The 21,273-nt window shown below is 43.9% G+C and overlaps 1 long non-coding RNA gene across 1 annotated transcript; it reads left to right on the top strand.

Annotated features, from left to right (window-relative positions):
* The first annotated feature begins 19,783 nt into the window (after positions 1 to 19,783).
* On the top strand, positions 19,784 to 20,528 carry LOC149716908 (uncharacterized). The gene is made up of 3 exons (XR_016365554.1): positions 19,784 to 19,975; positions 20,049 to 20,323; positions 20,394 to 20,528. It is a non-coding gene; the product is annotated as an uncharacterized LOC149716908 (long non-coding RNA).
* Positions 20,529 to 21,273: the final 745 nt, after the last annotated feature.

Genomic DNA, 21,273 nt, shown 5'->3' with positions numbered 1-21,273 from the left:
GTGTTGTAGGGTCTCAGATGTAACGTAAAAAGTCATAACTTATCTACAATACCTGACAACCATTTAATTTCTGAGCTTCCGTGGCTCAAAGGTTAGCGGCGTTCGGCTGTTAACCAATAGGTGTGTGGTTCGAGCCCATCCGGGAGCGGTGTTGTGACGTCTCAGATGTGACGTAAAAAGTCAAGGTTTTTTCCACAACATCTGACGACCATTTAAATTTTGGGCTTCCGTGGCGCAATGGTTAGCGCGTTCGGCTGTTAACCAATAGGTTGGTGGTTCGAGCCCATCCGGGAGCGGTGTTGTGAGGTCTCAGATGTAACGTAAAATGTCAGAGTTTTTCCACAATACCTGACGAACATTTAATTTTTGGGCTTCCGTGGCGCAATGATTAGCGCGTTCAGCTGTTAATCGAAAGGTTGAAGGTTCGAGCCCACCCGGGAGAGGTGTTGTGGGGTCTCATATGTAGCGTAAAAAGTCAAAACTTATCCACAATACGTGAAAATCATTTAATTTCTGAGCTTCCGTGGCTCAATGGTTAGCGCGTTCGGCTGTTAACCAATAGGTTGGTGGTTCGAGCTCATCCGGGAGCGGTGTTGTGAGGTCTCAGATGTGACGTAAAATGTCAAGGCTTTTTCCACAACACCTGACGACCATTTAATTTTTGGGCTTCCGTGGCGCAATGGTTAGCGCGTTCGGCTGTTAACCAATGGGTTGGTGGTTCGAGCCCATCCGGGAGCGGTGTTGTGAGGTCTCAGATGTAACGTAAAATGTCAGAGTTTTTCCACAATACCTGACGAACATTTAATTTGTGGGCTTCCGTGGCGCAATGATTAGCGCGTTCAGCTGTTAATCGAAAGGTTGAAGGTTCGAGCCCACCCGGGAGAGGTGTTGTTTGGTCTCAGATGTAGCGTAAAAAGTCAAAACTTTTCCACAATACGTGACAACCATTTAATTTCTGAGCTTCCGTGGCTCATTGGTTAGCGCGTTCGGCTGTTAACCAATAGGTTGGTGGTTCGAGCCCATCCGGGAGCGGTGTTGTGAGGTCTCAGATGTAACGTAAAATGTCAGAGTTTTTCCACAATACCTGACGAACATTTAATTTTTGGGTTTCCGTGACGCAATGATTAGCGCGTTCAGCTGTTAATCGAAAGGTTGAAGGTTCGAGCCCACCCGGGAGAGGTGTTGTGGGGTCTCAGATGTAGCGTAAAAAGTCAAAACTTTTCCACAATACGTGACAACCATTTAATTTCTGAGCTTCCGTGGCTCAATGGTTAGCGCGTTCGGCTGTTAACCGAAAGGTTGGTGGTTCAAGCCCATCCGGGAGCGGTGTTGTGACGTCTCAGATGTTACGTAAAAAGTCAAGGTTTTTCCACAATACCTGACGACCATTTAATTTTTGGGCTTCCGTGGCTCAATGGTTAGCGCGTTCGGCTGTTAACCAATAGGTTGGTGGTTCGAGCCCACCCGAGAGAGGTGTTGTGGGGTCTCAGATGTAGCGTAAAAAGTCAAAACTTTTCCACAATACGTGACAACCATTAAATTTCTGAGCTTTCGTGGCTCAAAGGTTAGCGCGTTCGGCTGTTAACCAATAGGTTGGTGGTTCGAGCCCACCCGGGAGCGGTGTTGTGGGATCTCAAATGTAACGTAGAAAGCCAAAGTTTTTCCACAATACCTGACGACCATTTAATTTTTGGGCTTCCGGGGCGCAATGGTTAGCGCGTTCAGCTGTTATTCAAAAGACTGGTGGTTTGAGCCCTTTCGGGAGCGGTGTTGTGAGGTCTCAGATGTGACGTAAAAAGTCAAGGTTTTTCCACAATACCTGACGACCATTTAATTATTGAGCTTCCGTGGCGCAATGGTTAGCGCGTTCTTCTGTTAATCGAAAGGTTGGTGGTTCGAGCCCACCCGGGAGAGGTGTTGTGGGGTCTCAGATGTGACGTAAAAAGTCAAGTTTTTTGCACAATACCTGACGAGCATTTAGCTTTTGGGCTTCCTTGGCGCAATGGTTAGCGCGTTCGGCTGTTAACCAATAGGTTGGTGGTTCGAGCCCATCCGGGAGCGGTGTTGTGAGGTCTCAGATGTGACGTAAAAAGTCAAGTTTTTTGCACAATACCTGACGAGCATTTAGCTTTTGGGCTTCCTTGGCGCAATGGTTAGCGCGTTCGGCTGTTAACCAATAGGTTGGTGGTTCGAGCCCACCCGGGAGCGGTGTTGTGTGATCTCAAATGTAACGTAGAAAGCCAATGTTTTTACACAATACCTGACGAGCATTTAACTTTTGGGCTTCCGTGGCGCAATGGTTAGCGCGTTCGGCTGTTAACCAATAGGTTGGTGGTTCGAGCTCATCCGGGAGCGGTGTTGTGGGATCTCAAATGTAACGTAGAAAGCCAAAGTTTTTGCACAATAAATGACGACCATTTAATTTTTGGGCTTCCGTGGCGCAATGGTTAGCGCGTTCGGCTGTTAACCAGTAGGTTGGTGGTTCGACCCCATCCGGGAGCGGTGTTGTGAGGTCTCAGATGTGACGTAAAAAGTCAAGGTTTTTACACAATACCTGACGAGCATTTAACTTTTGGGCTTCCGTGGCGCAATGGTTAGCGCGTTCGGCTGTTAACCAATAGGTTGGTGGTTCGACCCCATCCGGGAGCGGTGTTGTGAGGTCTCAGATGTGACGTAAAAAGTCAAGGTTTTTACACAATACCTGACGAGCATTTAACTTTTGGGCTTCCGTGGCGCAATGGTTAGCGCGTTCGGCTGTTAACCAATAGGTTGGTGGTTCGAGCCCATCCGGGAGCGGTGTTGTAAGGTCTCAGATGTGACGTAAAAAGTCAAGGTTTTTACACAATACCTGACGAGCATTTAACTTTTGGGCTTCCGTGGCGCAATGGTTAGCGCGTTCGGCTGTTAACCAATAGGTTGGTGGTTCGAGCCCATCAGGGAGCGGTGTTGTGGGATCTCAAATGTAACGTAGAAAGCCAAAGTTTTTGCACAATAAATGACGACCATTTAATTTTTGGGCTTCCGTGGCGCAATGGTTAGCGCGTTCGGCTGTTAACCAGTAGGTTGGTGGTTCGACCCCATCCGGGAGCGGTGTTGTGAGGTCTCAGATGTGACGTAAAAAGTCAAGGTTTTTACACAATACCTGACGAGCATTTAACTTTTGGGCTTCCGTGGCGCAATGGTTAGCGCGTTCGGCTGTTAACCAATAGGTTGGTGGTTCGAGCCCATCCGGGAGCGGTGTTGTGAGGTCTCAGATGTGACGTAAAAAGTCAAGGTTTTTACACAATACCTGACGAGCATTTAACTTTTGGGCTTCCGTGGCGCAATGGTTAGCGCGTTCGGCTGTTAACCAATAGGTTGGTGGTTCGAGCCCATCCGAGAGCGGTGTTGTGAGGTCTCAGATGTGACGTAAAAAGTCATGGTTTTTGCACAACACCTGACGGGCATTTAGCTTTTGTGCTTCCGTGGCGCAATGGTTAGCGCATTCGGCTGTTAACCAATAGGTTGGTGGTTCGAGCCCATCCGGGAGCGGTGTTGTGGGATCTCAAATGTAACGCAGAAAGCCAAAGTTTTTCCACAATACGTGACGACCATTTAATTTCTGAGCTTCCGTGGCTCAATGATTAGCGCGTTCGGCTGTTAACCAATAGGTTGGTGGTTCGAGCCCATCCGGGAGCGGTGTTGTCAGGTCTCAGAAGTGACGTAAAAAGTCAAGGTTTTTCCACAATACCTGACGAACATTTAATTTTTGGGCTTCCTTGGCGCAATGGTTAGCGCGTTCGGCTGTTAACCGAAAGGTTGGTGGTTCGAGCCCAACCGGGAGAGGTGTTGTAGGGTCTCTGATTTAACGTAATAAGTCATAACCTATCCACAATACCTGACAAAAATTTAATTTCTGAGCTTCCGTGGCTCAATGGTTAGCGCGTTCGGCTGTTAACCAATAGGTTGGTGGTTCGAGCCCATCCGGGAGCGGTGTTGTGACGTCTCAGATGTAACGTAAAATGTCAGAGTTTTTCCACAATACCTGACGAACATTTAGTTTTTGGGCTTCCTTGGCGCAATTGTTAGTGCGTTCGGCTGTTAACCGAAAGGTTGGTGGTTCGAGCCCAACCGGAAGAGGTGTTGTAGGGTCTCAGATGTAACGTAAAAAGTCATAACTTATCTACAATACCTGACAACCATTTAATTTCTGAGCTTCCGTGGCTCAAAGGTTAGCGGCGTTCGGCTGTTAACCAATAGGTGTGTGGTTCGAGCCCATCCGGGAGCGGTGTTGTGACGTCTCAGATGTGACGTAAAAAGTCAAGGTTTTTTCCACAACATCTGACGACCATTTAAATTTTGGGCTTCCGTGGCGCAATGGTTAGCGCGTTCGGCTGTTAACCAATAGGTTGGTGGTTCGAGCCCATCCGGGAGCGGTGTTGTGAGGTCTCAGATGTAACGTAAAATGTCAGAGTTTTTCCACAATACCTGACGAACATTTAATTTTTGGGCTTCCGTGGCGCAATGATTAGCGCGTTCAGCTGTTAATCGAAAGGTTGAAGGTTCGAGCCCACCCGGGAGAGGTGTTGTGGGGTCTCATATGTAGCGTAAAAAGTCAAAACTTATCCACAATACGTGAAAATCATTTAATTTCTGAGCTTCCGTGGCTCAATGGTTAGCGCGTTCGGCTGTTAACCAATAGGTTGGTGGTTCGAGCTCATCCGGGAGCGGTGTTGTGAGGTCTCAGATGTGACGTAAAATGTCAAGGCTTTTTCCACAACACCTGACGACCATTTAATTTTTGGGCTTCCGTGGCGCAATGGTTAGCGCGTTCGGCTGTTAACCAATGGGTTGGTGGTTCGAGCCCATCCGGGAGCGGTGTTGTGAGGTCTCAGATGTAACGTAAAATGTCAGAGTTTTTCCACAATACCTGACGAACATTTAATTTGTGGGCTTCCGTGGCGCAATGATTAGCGCGTTCAGCTGTTAATCGAAAGGTTGAAGGTTCGAGCCCACCCGGGAGAGGTGTTGTTTGGTCTCAGATGTAGCGTAAAAAGTCAAAACTTTTCCACAATACGTGACAACCATTTAATTTCTGAGCTTCCGTGGCTCATTGGTTAGCGCGTTCGGCTGTTAACCAATAGGTTGGTGGTTCGAGCCCATCCGGGAGCGGTGTTGTGAGGTCTCAGATGTAACGTAAAATGTCAGAGTTTTTCCACAATACCTGACGAACATTTAATTTTTGGGTTTCCGTGACGCAATGATTAGCGCGTTCAGCTGTTAATCGAAAGGTTGAAGGTTCGAGCCCACCCGGGAGAGGTGTTGTGGGGTCTCAGATGTAGCGTAAAAAGTCAAAACTTTTCCACAATACGTGACAACCATTTAATTTCTGAGCTTCCGTGGCTCAATGGTTAGCGCGTTCGGCTGTTAACCGAAAGGTTGGTGGTTCAAGCCCATCCGGGAGCGGTGTTGTGACGTCTCAGATGTTACGTAAAAAGTCAAGGTTTTTCCACAATACCTGACGACCATTTAATTTTTGGGCTTCCGTGGCTCAATGGTTAGCGCGTTCGGCTGTTAACCAATAGGTTGGTGGTTCGAGCCCACCCGAGAGAGGTGTTGTGGGGTCTCAGATGTAGCGTAAAAAGTCAAAACTTTTCCACAATACGTGACAACCATTAAATTTCTGAGCTTTCGTGGCTCAAAGGTTAGCGCGTTCGGCTGTTAACCAATAGGTTGGTGGTTCGAGCCCACCCGGGAGCGGTGTTGTGGGATCTCAAATGTAACGTAGAAAGCCAAAGTTTTTCCACAATACCTGACGACCATTTAATTTTTGGGCTTCCGGGGCGCAATGGTTAGCGCGTTCAGCTGTTATTCAAAAGACTGGTGGTTTGAGCCCTTTCGGGAGCGGTGTTGTGAGGTCTCAGATGTGACGTAAAAAGTCAAGGTTTTTCCACAATACCTGACGACCATTTAATTATTGAGCTTCCGTGGCGCAATGGTTAGCGCGTTCTTCTGTTAATCGAAAGGTTGGTGGTTCGAGCCCACCCGGGAGAGGTGTTGTGGGGTCTCAGATGTAGCGTAAAAAGTCAAAACTTTTCCACAATACGTGACAACGATTTAATTTCTGAGCTTCCGTGGCTCAATGTTTAGCGCGTTCGGCTGTTAGCCAATAGGTTGGTGGTTCGAGCAAACCCGGGAGCGGTGTTGTGGGATCTCAAATGTAACGTAGAAAGCCAAAGTTTTTCCACAATACCTGACGACCATTTAATTTCTGAGCTTCCGTGGCTCAATGGTTAGCGCGTTCGGCTGTTAACCAATAGTTTGGTAGTTCGAGCCCATCCGGGAGCGGTGTTGTGAGGTCTCAGATGTGACGTAAAAAGTCAAGGTTTTTCCACAATACCTGACGACCATTTAATTTTTGAGCTTCCGTGGCGCAATGGTTAGCGCGTTCTTCTGTTAATCGAAAGGTTGGTGGTTCGAGCCCACCCGGGAGAGGTGTTGTGGGGTCTCAGATGTAGCGTAAAAAGTCAAAACTTTTCCACAATACGTGACAACGATTTAATTTCTGAGCTTCCGTGGCTCAATGTTTAGCGTGTTCGGCTGTTAACCAATAGGTTGGTGGTTCGGGCCCACCCGGGAGCGGTGTTGTGAGTTCTCAGATGTGACGTAAAATGTCAGAGTTTTTCCACAATACCTGACGAATATTTAATATTTGGGCTTCCTTGGCGCAATGGTTAGCGCGTTTGGCTGTTAACAGAAAGGTTGGTGGTTCGAGCACACCCGGGAGCGGTGCTATGAGGTCTCAGATGTTACGTAAAAAGTCAAAGTTTTTCCACAATACCGGACGACCATTTAATTTCAGAGCTTCCGTGGCTCAATGGCTAGCGCTTTCGGCTTTTAACCGAAATTTTGGTTTTTCGAGCCCATCCGGGAGCGTTTTGTGAGGTCTCAGATGTAACGTAAAAAGTCAGAGTTTTTCCACAATACATGACGACCATTTAATATTTAGGCTTCCGTGGCGCAATGGTTAGCGCGTTCAGCTGCTATTCAAAAGAGTTGTGGTTTGAGCCCTCCCGGGAGCGGTGTTGTGACGTCTCGAATGTAACGTAAAATGTCAGAGTTTTTCCACAATACCTGACGAACATTTAATTTTTGGGCTTCCGTGGCGCAATAATTAGCGCGTTCAGCCGTTAATCGAAAGGGTGGTGGTTCGAGCCCACCCGGGAGAGGTTTTGTGGGTTCTCAGATGTAGCGTAAAATGTCAAAACTTTTCCACAATACGTAACAACCATTTAATTTCTGAGCTTCCGTGGCTCAATGCTTAGCGCGTTCGGCTGTTAGCCAATAGGTTGGTGGTTCGAGCCCACCCGGGAGCGGTGTTGTGGGATCTCAAATGTAACGTAGAAAGCCAAAGTTTTTCCACAATACCTGACGACCATTTATTTTTTGGGCTTCCTTGGCGCAATGGTTAGCGCGTTCGGCTGTTAACCGAAAGGTTGGTGGTTCGAGCCCAACCGAGAGAGGTGTTGTAGGGTCTCAGATGTAAAGTAATAAGTCATAACTTATCCACAATACGTGACACCCATTTAATTTCTGAGCTTCCGTGGCTCAATGGTTAGCGCGTTCGGCTGTTAACCAATAGGTTGGTGCTTCGAGCCCACCCGGGAGCGATGGTGTGGGATCTCAAATGTAACGTAGAAAGCCAAATTTTGCCACAATACCTGACGACCATTAAATTTTTGGGCTTCCTTGGCGCAATGGTTAGCGCGTTCGGCTGTTAACCGAAAGGTTGGTGGTTCGAGCCCAACCGGAATAGGTGTTGTGACGTCTCAGATGTGACGTAAAAAGCCAAGGTTTTTTCCACAACACCTGACGACCATTTAATTTTTGGGCTTCCGTGGCGCAATGGTTAGCGCGTTCGGCTTTTAACCAATAGGTTGGTGGTTCGAGCCCATCCGGGAGCGGTGTAGTGAGGTCTCAGATGTAACGTAAAATGTCAGAGTTTTTCCACAATACCTGACGAACATTTAATTTTTGGGCTTCCGTGCCGCAATGACTAGCGCGTTCAGCTGTTAATCGAAAGGTTGAAGGTTCGAGCCCACCCGGGAGAGGTGTTGTGGGGTCTCAGATGTAGCGTAAAAAGTCAAAACTTTTCCACAATACGTGAGAACCATTTAATTTCTGAGCTTCCGTGGCTCAATGGTTAGCGCGTTCGGCTGTTAACCAATAGGTTGGTGGTTCAAGCCCATCCGGGAGCGGTGTTGTGACGTCTCGGATGTGACGTAAAAAGTCAAGGTTTTTCCACAATACCGGACGACCATTTAAATTTTGGGCTTCCGTGGCGCAATCGTTAGCGCGTTCGGCTGTTAACAGAAAGGTTGGTGGTTCGAGCACACCCGGGAGCGGTGCTATGAGGTCTCAGATGTTACGTAAAAAGTCAAAGTTTTTCCACAATACCGGACGACCATTTAATTTTTGGGCTTCCGTGGCGCAATGGTTAGCGCGTTCAGCTGCTATTCAAAAGCCTGGTGGTTTGAGCCCTCCCGGGAGCGGTGTTGTGACGTCTCAGATGTAACATAAAATGTCAGAATTTTTCCACAATACCTGACGAACATTGAAATTTTGGGCTTCCGTGGCGCAATCGTTAGCGCGTTCAGCTGTTAATCGAAAGGTTGGTGGTTCGAGCCCACCCGGGAGAGGTGTTGTGGGGTCTCAGATGTAGCGTAAAAAGTCAAAACTTTTCCACAATACGTGACAACCATTTAATTTCTGAGCTTCCGTGGCTCAATGGTTAGCGCGTTCGGCTGTTAACTAATAGGTTAGTGGTTCGAGCCCACCCGGGAGCGGCGTTGTGGGATCTCAAATGTAACGTAGAAAGCCAAAGTTTTTCCACAATACCTGACGATCATTTAATTTTTGGGCTTCCGTGGCGCAATGGTTAGGGCGTTCGGCTGTTAACCAATAGGTTGGTGGTTCGAGCCCACCCGGGCGCGGTGTTGTGGGATCTCAAACGTAACGTGGAAAGCCAAAGTTTTTCCACAATACCTGACGACCATTTAATTTTTGGGCTTACGTGGCGCAATGATTAGCGCGTTCAGCTGTTAATCGAAAGGTTGAAGGTTCGAGCCCACCCGGGAGAGGTGTTGTGGGGTCTCAGATGTAGCGTAAAAAGTCAAAACTTTTCCACAACGCGCGTTCAGCAGTTAACAAATAATTTAGTGGTTCGAGCCCACCCGGGAGCGGCGTTGTGGGATCTCAAACGTAACGTAGAAAGCCAAAGTTTTTCCACAATACCTGACGACCATTTAATTTTTGGGCTTCCGTGGCGCAATGGTTAACGCGTTCGGCTGTTAACCAATAGGTTGGTGGTTAGAGCCCATCCGCGAGCGGTGTTGTGAGGTCTCAGATGTGACGTAAAAAGTCAAGGTTTTTCCACAATACCTGACGAACATTTAATTTTTGGGCTTCCGTGGCGCAATTATTAGCGCGTTCAACTGTTAATCGAAAGGCTGGTGGTTCAGGCCCACCCGGAAGAGGTGTTGTGGGGTCTCAGATGTAGCGTAAAAAGTCAAAACCTATCCACAATACGTGACAACCATTTAATTTCTGAGCTTCCGTGGCTCAATGGTTAGCGCGTTCGGCTGTTAACCAATAGGTTGGTGGTTCGAGCCCATCCGGGAGCGGTGTTGTGACGTCTCGGATGTGACGTAAAAAGTCAAGGTTTTTCCACAATACCGGACGACCATTTAAATTTTGGGCTTCCGTGGCGCAATCGTTAGCGCGTTCGGCTGTTAACAGAAAGGTTGGTGGTTCGAGCACACCCGGGAGCGGTGCTATGAGGTCTCAGATGTTACGTAAAAAGTCAAAGTTTTTCCACAATACCGGACGACCATTTAATTTTTGGGCTTCCGTGGCGCAATGGTTAGCGCGTTCAGCTGCTATTCAAAAGCCTGGTGGTTTGAGCCCTCCCGGGAGCGGTGTTGTGACGTCTCAGATGTAACATAAAATGTCAGAATTTTTCCACAATACCTGACGAACATTGAAATTTTGGGCTTCCGTGGCGCAATCGTTAGCGCGTTCAGCTGTTAATCGAAAGGTTGGTGGTTCGAGCCCACCCGGGAGAGGTGTTGTGGGGTCTCAGATGTAGCGTAAAAAGTCAAAACTTTTCCACAATACCTGACGATCATTTAATTTTTGGGCTTCCGTGGCGCAATGGTTAGGGCGTTCGGCTGTTAACCAATAGGTTGGTGGTTCGAGCCCACCCGGGCGCGGTGTTGTGGGATCTCAAACGTAACGTGGAAAGCCAAAGTTTTTCCACAATACCTGACGACCATTTAATTTTTGGGCTTACGTGGCGCAATGATTAGCGCGTTCAGCTGTTAATCGAAAGGTTGAAGGTTCGAGCCCACCCGGGAGAGGTGTTGTGGGGTCTCAGATGTAGCGTAAAAAGTCAAAACTTTTCCACAACGCGCGTTCAGCAGTTAACAAATAATTTAGTGGTTCGAGCCCACCCGGGAGCGGCGTTGTGGGATCTCAAACGTAACGTAGAAAGCCAAAGTTTTTCCACAATACCTGACGACCATTTAATTTTTGGGCTTCCGTGGCGCAATGGTTAACGCGTTCGGCTGTTAACCAATAGGTTGGTGGTTAGAGCCCATCCGGGAGCGGTGTTGTGAGGTCTCAGATGTGACGTAAAAAGTCAAGGTTTTTCCACAATACCTGACGAACATTTAATTTTTGGGCTTCCGTGGCGCAATTATTAGCGCGTTCAACTGTTAATCGAAAGGCTGGTGGTTCAGGCCCACCCGGAAGAGGTGTTGTGGGGTCTCAGATGTAGCGTAAAAAGTCAAAACCTATCCACAATACGTGACAACCATTTAATTTCTGAGCTTCCGTGGCTCAATGGTTAGCGCGTTCGGCTGTTAACCAATAGGTTGGTGGTTCGAGCCCACCCGGGAGCGATGGTGTGGGATCTCAAATGTAACGTAGAAAGCCAAAGTTTTGCCACAATACCTGACGACCATTAAATTTTTGGGCTTCCTTGGCGCAATGGTTAGCGCGTTCGGCTGTTAACCGAAAGGTTGGTGGTTCGAGCCCAACCGGAAGAGGTGTTGTAGGGTCACACATGTAACGTAAAAAGTCATAACTTATCCACAATACCTGACAACCATTTAATTTCTGTGCTTCCGTGGCTCAAAGGTTAGCGCGTTCGGCTGTTAACCAATAGGTTTGTGGTTCGAGCCCATCCGGGAGCGGTTTTGTGACGTCTCAGATGTGACGTAAAAAGGCAAGGTTTTTTCCACAACACCTGACGACCATTTAATTTTTGGTCTTCCGTGGCGCAATGGTTAGCGCGTTCGGCTGTTAACCAATAGGTTGGTGGTTCGAGCCCATCCGGGAGCGGTGTTGTGAGGTCTCAGATGTAACGTAAAATGTCAGAGTTTTTCCACAATACCTGACGAACATTTAGTTTTTGGGCTTCCGTGGCGCAATGATTAGCGCGTTCAGCTGTTAACCGAAAGGTTGGTGGTTCGAGCCCATCCGGGAGCGGTGTTGTGACGTCTCAGATGTAACGTAAAATGTCAAAATTTTTCCACAATATGTGACAACCACTTAAATTCTGAGCTTCCGTGGCTCAATGGTTAGCGAATTCGGCTGTTAACCAATAGGTTGGTGGTTCGAGCCCATCCGGGAGCGGTGTTGTGAGGTCTCAGATGTAACGTAAAATGTCAGAGTTTTTCCACAATACCTGACGAAGATTTAATTTTTGGGCTTCCGTGGCGCAATTATTAGCGCGTTCAACTGTTAATCGAAAGGCTGGTGGTTCAGGCCCACCCGGAAGAGGTGTTGTGGGGTCTCAGATGTAGCGTAAAAAGTCAAAACCTATCCACAATACGTGACAACCATTTAATTTCTGAGCTTCCGTGGCTCAATGGTTAGCGCGTTCGGCTGTTAACCAATAGGTTGGTGGTTCGAGCCCACCCGGGAGCGATGGTGTGGGATCTCAAATGTAACGTAGAAAGCCAAAGTTTTGCCACAATACCTGACGACCATTAAATTTTTGGGCTTCCTTGGCGCAATGGTTAGCGCGTTCGGCTGTTAACCGAAAGGTTGGTGGTTCGAGCCCAACCGGAAGAGGTGTTGTAGGGTCACACATGTAACGTAAAAAGTCATAACTTATCCACAATACCTGACAACCATTTAAATTCTGAGCTTCCGTGGCTCAAAGGTTAGCGCGTTCGGCTGTTAACCAATAGGTTTGTGGTTCGAGCCCATCCGGGAGCGGTATTGTGACGTCTCAGATGTGACGTTAAAAGTCAAGGTTTTTCCAAAATACCTGACGACCATTTAATTTTTGGGCTTCCGTGGCGCAATGGTTTGCGCGTTCAGCTGCTATTCAAAAGACTGGTGGTTTGAGCCCTCCCGGGAGCGGTGTTGTGACGTCTCAAATGTAACATAAAATGTCAGAGTTTTTCCACAATACCTGTCGAACATTGAATTTTTGGGCTTCCGTGGCGCAATGGTTAGCGCGATCAGCTGTTAATCGAAAGGTTGGTGGTACGAGTCCACCCGGGAGAGGTGTTGTTGGGTCTCAGATGTAGCGTTAAAGGTCATAACTTTTCCACAATACGTGACAACCATTTAATTTCTGAGCTTCCGTGGCTCAATGGTTAGCGCGTTCGGCTGTTAACCAATAGGTTAGTGGTTCGAGCCCATCCGAGAACAGTGTTGTGAGGTCTCACATGTGACGTGAAAAGTCAAGGTTTTTACACAATACCTGACGAGCATTTAATTTTTGGGCTTCCGTGGCGCAATGGTTAGCGCGTTCGGCTGTTAACCAATAGGTTGGTGGTTCGGCCCCTGTTTGTCGTAGAGCCGAGATATTAAGCAAAATGTTCGTCAACTTTGGTATCGTCTCACTTATTTTTATTATGTTACTTACTTATGATTTTTGCACTAAACTTTGGAGGCTCATAACTCTTGTTCTACAAGAGATACTGGGATCTCCTTTCGATATGTTATAGTACTCTTTGCTCCCCATACAAGGATACTTTAAACTTGAGGCTACCTCAATATCGTCGTCAACTTACTTTTTGTCTCACTTATTGTTAGAAGGTTACTTTTGATTTTTGAAAATATACTTTGCAGGCTCGTAACTCTGTTTCTACTGGAGATACGGGGATGTCCTTTGAGTATGTTATAGACCAATTTGTCCCCCATCTAGCCATACTAAGAATTAGGGCTACGACAAACAGTAGTCGAGTAATTAAGCTAATCGTATACAAACAAACCCCTCCATAGGAAATACATTAGACTAAATTCTGGAGGCTCGTAACTCTGGTTCTACCAGAGATACGGGGATGTAAATAATGTGACCTTGACACAAATGTTCGGATAATTATAAAGGTCTTTGCATGTTCCAAACAAAAAAAAAAACTTCGTGGTTTCGAACCTGTGGCCTTCCGAGAGTGAGGCGGATGCGATAACCGCTACACTAAAGATATGTTATTATTTTTAATCGAAAGAACAGGGTCAAGTAATTAAGCAATACGTGAACAAACAAACCCCTCCATAGAAAATGCATTAGACTATACTTTGCAGGCTCGTAACTCTGTTTCTACTGGAGATACGGGGATGTCCTTTGAGTATGTTATAGTCCAATTTGTCCCCCATCTAACCATACTAAAAACATTGAGCTACGACAAACAGTAGTCGAGTAATTAAGCTAATCGTAAACAAACAAACCCCTCCATAGGAAATGCATTAGACTATACTTTGCAGGCCCATAACTCTGTGTCTACTAGAGATACGGGGATGTCCTTAGGATATGTTATAGTCCAAATTGTCCCCCATCTAACCATACTAAAAACTTTGGGCTACGACAAACAGGGGCCGAGTACTTAAGCAAAACGTAACGAAACAAACCCCCTCCATAGGAAATGCATTAGACTATAGTTTGCAGGCTCGTAACTCTGTTTCTATTAGAGATACGGGGATGTCCTTTGAGTATGTTATAGTCCAATTTGTCCCCCATCTAACCATACTAAAAACATTGAGCTACGACAAACAGGGGCCGAGTAATTAAGCTAAACGTATACAAACAACCCGTCCATAGCAAATGCATTAGACTATACTTTGCAGGCCCATAACTCTGTGTCTACTAGAGATACGGGGATGTCCTTAGGATATGTTATAGTCCAAATTGTCCCCCATCTAATTCTACTAAAAACATTGAGCTAGGACAAACACGGTCCGAGATATTAAGCAAAATGTTCGTCAACTTTTGTATCGTCTCACTTATTTTTATTATGTTACTTATGATTTTTGCACTAAACTTTGGAGGCTCATAACTCTTGTTCTACAAGAGATACTGGGATCTCCTTTGGATATGTTATAGTACTCTTTGCTCTTCATACAAGGATACTTTAAACTTGAGGCTACCGCAATATCGTCGTCAACTTATTTTTTGTCTCACTAATTGTTAGAAGGTTACTTTTGATTTTTGAAAATAAATTTTGCAGGCTCGTAACTCTGTTTCTACTGGAGATACGGGGATGTCCTTTGAGTATGTTATAGACCAATTTGTCCTTCATCTAGCCATACCAAGAATTAGGGCTACGACAAACAGTAGTCGAGTAATTAAGCTAATCGTAAACAAACAAACCCCCTCCATAGGAAATACATTAGACTAAATTCTGGAGGCTCGTAACTCTGGTTCTACCAGAGATACGGGGATGTAAATAATGTGACCTTGACACAAATGTTCGGATAATTATAAAAAAAAACTTCGCGGTTTCGAACCTGTGGCCTTCCGGGAGTGAGGCGGATGCGATAACCGCTACACTAAAGATATGTTATTATTTTTAATCGAAAGAACAGGGTCAAGTAATTAAGCAATACGTGAAAAAACAAACCCCTCCATAGAAAATGCATTAGACTATACTTTGCAGGCTCCTAACTCTGTTTCTACTGGAGATACGGGGATGTCCTTTGAGTATGTTATAGTCCAATTTGTCCCCCATCTAACCATACTAAACATATTGAGCTACGACCAACAGGGGCCGAGTAATTAAGCTAAACGTAAACAAACAACCCGTCCATAGGAAATGCAGTAGACTATATTTTGCAGGCTCATAACTCTGTGTCTACTAGAGATACGGGGATGTCCTTAGGATATATTATAGTCCAAATTGTCCCCCATCTAACCATACTAAAAACATTGAGCTACGACAAACATTGGCCGAGATATTAAGCAAAATGTTCGTCAACTTTGGTATCGTCTCACTTATTTTTATTATGTTACTTATGATTTTTGCACTAAACTTTGGAGGCTCATAACTCTTGTTCTACAAGAGATACTGGGATCTCCTTTGGATATGTTATAGTACTCTTTGCTCCCCATACAAGGATACTTTAAACTTGAGGCTACCTCAATATCGTCGTCAACTTATTTTTTGTCTCACTTATTGTTAGAAGGTTACTTTTGATTTTTGAAAATAAACTTTGCAGGCTCGTAACTCTGGTTCTACCAGAGATACGGGGACGTAAATAATGTGACCTTGACACAAATGTTCGGATAATTATAAAAAAAAACTTCGCGGTTTCGAACCTGTGGCCTTCCGGGAGTGAGGCAGATGCGATAACCGCTACACTAAAGATATGTTATTATTTTTAATCGAAAGAACAGGGTCAAGTAATTAAGCAATACGTGAACAAACAAACCCCTCCATAGAAAATGCATTAGACTATACTTTGCAGGCTCGTAACTCTGTTTCTACTGGAGATACGGGGATGTCGTTTGAGTATGTTATAGTCCAATTTGTCCCCCATCTAACCATACTAAAAACATTGAGCTACGACAAACAGCAGTCGAGTAATTAAGCTAATCGTAAACAAACAAACCCCTCCATAGGAAATGCATTAGACTATACTTTGCAGGCCCATAACTCTGTTTCTACTAGAGATACGGGGATGTCCTTAGGATATGTTATAGTCCAAATTGTCCCCCATCTAACCATACTAAAAACTTTGGGCTACGACAAACAGGGGCCGAGTACTTAAGCAAAACGTAACGAAACAAACCCCCTCCATAGGAAATGCATTAGACTATACTTTGCAGGCTCGTAAATCTGTTTCTACTGGAGATACGGGGATGTCCTTTGAGTATGTTATAGTCCAATTTGTCCCCCATCTAACCATACTACAAATAATGAGCTACGACAAACAAGGGCCGAGTAATTAAGCTAAACGTAAACAATCAACCCGTCCATAGGAAATGCATTAGACTATATTTTGCAGGCCCATAACTCTGTGTCTACTAGAGATACGGGGATGTCCTTAGGATATGTTATAGTCCAAATTGTCCCCCATCTAACCATACTAAAAACATTGAGCTAGGACAAACAGGGTCCGAGATATTAAGCAAAATGTTCGTCAACTTTTGAATCGTCTCACTTATTTTTATTATGTTACTTATGATTTTTGCACTAAACTTTGGAGGCTCATAACTCTTGTTCTACAAGAGATACTGGGATCTCCTTTGGATATGTTATAGTACTCTTTGCTCCCCATACAAGGATACTTTAAACTTGAGGCTACCGCAATATCGTCGTCAACTTATTTTTTGTCTCACTTATTGTTAGAAGGTTACTTTTGATTTTTGAAAATAAATTTTGCAGGCTCGTAACTCTGTTTCTACTGGAGATACGGGGATGTCCTTTGAATATGTTATAGACCAATTTGTCCTTCATCTAGCCATACCAAGAATTAGGGCTACGACAAACAGTAGTCGAGTAATTAAGCTAATCGTAAACAAACAAACCCCCTCCATAGGAAATACATTAGACTAAATTCTGGAGGCTCGTAACTCTGGTTCTACCAGAGATACGGGGATGTAAATAATGTGACCTTGACACAAATGTTCGGATAATTATAAAAAAAAACTTCGCGGTTTCGAACCTGTGGCCTTCCGGGAGTGAGGCGGATGCGATAACCGCTACACTAAAGATATGTTATTATTTTTAATCGAAAGAACAGGGTCAAGTAATTAAGCAATACGTGAAAAAACAAACCCCTCCATAGAAAATGCATTAGACTATACTTTGCAGGCTCGTAACTCTGTTTCTACTGGAGATACGGGGATGTCCTTTGAGTATGTTATAGTCCAATTTGTCCCCCATCTAACCATACTAAAAACATTGAGCTACGACAAACAGTAGTCGAGTAATTAAGCTAATCGTAAACAAACAAACCCCTCCATAGGAAATGCATTAGACTATACTTTGCAGGCCCATAACTCTGTGTCTACTAGAGATACGGGGATGTCCTTAGGATATGTTATAGTCCAAATTGTCCCCATCTAACCATACTAAAAACTTTGGGCTACGACAAACAGGGGCCGAGTACTTAAGCAAAACGTAACGAAACAAACCCCCTCCATAGGAAATGCATTAGACTATAGTTTGCAGGCTCGTAACTCTGTTTCTATTGGAGATACGGGGATGTCCTTTGAGTATGTTATAGTCCAATTTGTCCCCCATCTAACCATACTAAAAACATTGGGCTACGACAAACAGGGGCCGAGTAATTAAGCTGAACGTAAACAAACAACCCGTCCATAGCAAATGCATTAGACGATACTTTGCAGGCCCATAACTCTGTGTCTACTAGAGATACGGAGATGTCCTTAGGATATGTTATAGTCCAAATTGTCCCCCATCTAACCATACTAAAAACATTGAGCTAGGACAAACAGGGTCCGAGATATTAAGCAAAATGTTCGTCAACTTTTGAATCGTCTCACTTATTTTTATTATGTTACTTATGATTTTTGCACTAAACTTTGGAGGCTCATAACTCTTGTTCTACAAGAGATAACCCCCTCCATAGGAAATACATTAGACTAAATTCTGGAGGCTCGTAACTCTGGTTCTACCTTGAGATACGGGGATGTAAATAATGTGACCTTGACACAAATGTTCGGATAATTATAAAAAAAAACGTAAACAAACAACCCGTCCATAGCAAATGCATTAGACGATACTTTGCAGGCCCATAACTCTGTGTCTACTAGAGATACGGGGATGTCCTTAGGATATGTTATAGTCCAAATTGTCCCCCATCTAACCATACTAAAAACATTGAGCTAGGACAAACAGGGTCCGAGATATTAAGCAAAATGTTCGTCAACTTTTGAATCGTCTCACTTATTTTTATTATGTTACTTACGATTTTTGCACTAAACTTTGGAGGCTCATAACTCTTGTTCTACAAGAGATACTGGGATTTCCTTTGGATATGTTATAGTACTCTTTGCTCCCCATACAAGGATACTTTAAACTTGAGGCTACCGCAATATCGTCGTCAACTTATTTTTTGTCTCACTTATTGTTAGAAGGTTACTTTTGATTTTTGAAAATAAATTTTGCAGGCTCGTAACTCTGTTTCTACTGGAGATACGGGGATGTCCTTTGAATATGTTATAGACCAATTTGTCCTTCATCTAGCCATACCAAGAATTAGGGCTACGACAAACAGTAGTCGAGTAATTAAGCTAATCGTAAACAAACAAACCCCCTCCATAGGAAATACATTAGACTAAATTCTGGAGGCTCGTAACTCTGGTTCTACCAGAGATACGGGGATGTAAATAATGTGACCTTGACACAAATGTTCGGATAATTATAAAAAAAAACTTCGCGGTTTCGAACCTGTGGCCTTCCGGGAGTGAGGCGGATGCGATAACCGCTACACAAAAGATATGTTATTATTTTTAATCGAAAGAACAGGGTCAAGTAATTAAGCAATACGTGAAAAAACAAACCCCTCCATAGAAAATGCATTAGACTATACTTTGCAGGCTCGTAACTCTGTTTCTACTGGAGATACGGGGATGTCCTTTGAGTATGTTATAGTCCAATTTGTCCCCCATCTAACCATACTAAAAACATTGAGCTACGACAAACAGTAGTCGAGTAATTCTGAGAGAGCGGTTGCTCTCTTAGATAAGACCTCATACTGCGTTTAATGTATAAGGGTGGTTTTTTGATTCGATGTAACTTTTTTCCTAGCATGGTTACTGCTTTGAAAAAATTCCACTGAACTAAAATTCGGACCCTTAATATGTGGTTAAAATTTCAAAGAGATCCCTCTATTAGTTTTCTTCATAGAAAATAAAGTTGCTAAGGGTGGTTTTCATTTCCATAAAAAAATTAAGACATTTTGGCAAAAAAAGGGAAATTTTCCCATAGGAATAACATGGGAAATGTTTGCTGTGATAGCCAAATGGTCTCGACCATTTTTTGAAGACTATTTATTCGATAGGTCTGAAAATGGTTTTAAATGAAAGGTTGAACACTTTTCTGGTGCCTTTCGAAGTTTTATTGAAAACAATTAATATTTAGTATTACTTTTTGTACTTTTAAGCACATACTTAAACTTACGACCTTTTATTCTGTTGGACTTACGTGGTATAGTCCTAGCTAAAATCATAGAGAAACGTACTGTTGGACTTACGCTGTTTTACCGCTAATAGAGCGAAGTTTTTTGTTTACTAAATGCGTCGTCCGCTCTGTTTATGGACGAGCTTAAGGCAAATGTTTCCACTTTTCATCTAAAAGAAGGGGTTAATTAGTCCCAATTTTATTTTATTCTCGTAAGTTAAACTTCATTATAATTTAATACAAAAGAATTTAAAGTTAAGATTTAGCCGATAATTTTTAAATTCACTTATTTCACTAAGCCTCGGTCAAAAGTTCAAGACAGGCTGATTGTACTATTGTAGACTAGAGACCAATTGGCCGTGTTGCGTTCGTTTAAGGTGTTTCACCTGGTGCCATCGGTCAACGATAGCCGCTAATTAGGTAATTTGTTTAAATTAAATCATTTTTTGTTGTTTAAAGTAGATCAATGCAAACTACGCACAAGGGTTCGTTCCCTGGTTTCTCGACTGCTGCCGTCAGGCAACGGTTACCGCTACGAAGATACGTTTTTACTGGTAAAATAAATGATAGATTCAATCACACTGTCACTAAACCCTGTCACCAAATCAACCAATATTTTTAATTCAGGTCCTTCCAATCATTTGTACTAGGTAACAATTGAATTATTAATTATTTTGCGCTCATTCTAACGTTACCTAAGAAAACAATAAACAATGGCCAGATTGCCAACGATAAACGCTACAGAGATTATATCTGGTGCATGCGGTCAACGGTAACCACTGCGCAGATCATTTTGTTTGTTTAAATTAGTGGTAAAATAATTGATAGATTAAATCACACGATCACTAAACCCTGCTGACAAACCAGTTTTTTATCCCGGCTCTTGCAATCATTTTTATTAGGTAACAGTTACGTTTTTAATTACTATTTATAACCGCTATAATTTAGAATAAAGGTTTATGTTTAAATTAGATACATTTTTGATGTGTACAGTAGATTAATTCAAACTACGCAGAAGGGTTCATTCCCTGGTTTCTAGACAAGGGTTACCGCTACGAAGATACGTTTTTTGCTGCCAAAATAAATGATAGATTCAATCACACTATCCTGTCATCAAATCAATATTTTTAATTCAGCCTCTTCCAAGCGCGAAATTACAAATTAAAGGGATGTACGGTGTGTTAATTAATTAATATAAATTTTGGATAAATATGTAACACACTATCATTGGTAATTTCTGAAGAGAGGAAAAACGGTTGAAGTTAATTTTTTTTTAAATTTAAAAAGCAAATTTGGCTCAGAAAAAACCCAGCGCCAGAAGCCTGGCTTATAAAATTTTCACAAGATGATTCGTTCAAGAATGTCTAGAATTAAGTCGCATAGAAGTAATAAATATTTCACCTAAGTCAGCTGACTTGGCCAGACAGGGCATAGCCCACTCGATCCGTGCTCACGGACGCTGCTCTGCATCTTGCGTAGTGTTACGCGTTATCTAGTGGGCTATGGGCAGGGTAAACAAATACGGGGCTGCCAGGCTGTCTCTTACACAATAATGATACAGGGCAAATTACCAGTTTAAAAATAAAACCACGGGACCACTAAGAAAATGCAAGGGTAACCAGAGTCCAGACATTAACTCAAAAAGTTTAATTGTCCAATTCCTAAGTTTAGCAGACGACGTGGTCAAATATTATTATATAGCGCGAGCAGCTTGTGTCCATGAGCGCGGATCGAGTGGGCTATGCTTGCAGGAAGAAACTTTGTCTCAGTTACACCAAAGAGAATATAGGGGAGGAGTTGAAGATCCCCGCTCCACAAGGCTAAATTACATTGTTGCCCCTAAATTATACTA

This window comes from Phalangium opilio, unplaced genomic scaffold, assembly GCF_054372755.1.
Source record: "Phalangium opilio isolate 3A_F unplaced genomic scaffold, DU_Popi_V2 ptg000003l_1, whole genome shotgun sequence".
NCBI lineage: Eukaryota > Metazoa > Arthropoda > Arachnida > Opiliones > Phalangiidae > Phalangium > Phalangium opilio.
The sequence above is the reverse complement of the archived record's forward strand: the minus strand, read 5'-3'. Positions and strand labels throughout refer to the sequence as shown.